This window comes from Apaloderma vittatum, unplaced genomic scaffold (assembly GCF_000703405.1).
Source record: "Apaloderma vittatum isolate BGI_N311 unplaced genomic scaffold, ASM70340v1 scaffold17784, whole genome shotgun sequence".
Classification (NCBI taxonomy): Eukaryota; Metazoa; Chordata; class Aves; order Trogoniformes; family Trogonidae; genus Apaloderma; species Apaloderma vittatum.
Genome location: NW_009711129.1, coordinates 17,806 through 19,249, shown reverse-complemented (window position 1 = coordinate 19,249; position 1,444 = coordinate 17,806).

Sequence of the window (1,444 nt, the reverse complement as noted above, 5' to 3'; positions counted from 1 at the left end):
CCTGGCTCCGTCCTCCTGACACTCCCCCTTTCCATATTTATACACAGGAATGAGGTCACCCCTCAGGCTCCTCTTCTCCAGCCGCAGAGCCCCAGCTCCTCCAGCCTTTCCTCACCAGGCTGCCCAAATGGAGCTGAGAAAGTCACACGTGCTGGTGGTGGTGGTTGTCACCACCTGGGACAGACAAGGAGATGGTGATCGAAGCATCTGCCAAGCATCCACCATCCCCAAACCAATGTTCGTTTGTTGGTACCTTCATCCTACCTGTGCTCATTGGCGCACGTCATGGTCACACCGGTGGATAACTCAGTGTCACACACCAGCGTCTCCCCGGCAGAGGAGGAGATGCACTCTGCTTCCAGCCCTCACAGACACAAACCGGGCAGAAACGCTGCCTAAACCCTTGATGTCGGTGCTGCCTGCAGATGAGGACAGTGAGATCCTGAACCTGAAGCCCTGGTAGAAGAAATTCAAGAGAACATCAATAAGATGAGTAGTAGAAAATCGCTGGGTCCAGGTGGTGTGAAGCAAAGGAGATTTCTGTGGGAGAAACAATAACCTCAGTCACCCTGTGGCATGGTCAAAACCCTGCAGAAGGGTGTCGTGCCTCACTGGTTGGAATAGAAAGGAAGATCCTTTTGGGTACCAACATCTATTCAAAAGGGAGGAAGAAAAGTATCTAATACGAGGCCTCCTTAGTAAGGCGTTGGTTGGGAAGGGAGGAAATACCTGGCAGGAGCCCAGCTCCGACCTGGAAGAGATCCTCTGCAGCATCCTGGAAAAGTCACAGTTGGAAGAGCTGGATGCTCTGGCTTGGAAAGAGGGAGATGTCACAGGTCATTAAAACCCTGCATGGTGGTGAGATGGTGAGTAGGGAATGATTAATCAACATTTTTTTGTAACGCAAAAAGGAAATGGCACTCAGGGAAATATCCAAGCAGCAACTCTCAGAGCAGCAAGAAAGATTCATTGCACGCGATGAATTTATACATCACGCAGCCAGGCAGCACCAGCGCTTGCTCCACGTGCAGCTCCAAACCCCCAACGCTGCGTTACCATTTACCTGCTGCCATTTATAACCTCTGGAGACGAAGCATGAGGCGTCTGAGCCGTTGTCACACGGTGCCACCCCCGGGCAGACCCACCTCCCGCAACCTCTGAGCTCCTCTCTGCTCCTCCCTCCAAAAAAGCCAACAAGTTGGTGAGTAAAATCCACCTTGGGGGAGACGAGCTGTCAGCGCTCACCACGTCCAGACCCTCAGCAGCTCTTTGGGCAATGTCTTCTCCACGTGTTTACTCAAGTATGGGCTGGAAACTCTGCAAAACCAACAGGGTGTGGGTGTGCACCTCGAATCAAAGTTCACCCGTGGCTCCTGGTGATGGGCTGGATGTGGGAACGTCACCCTCCTCTCATCGGTGGTGCAATGGAAGCTGCCTCCTGCTG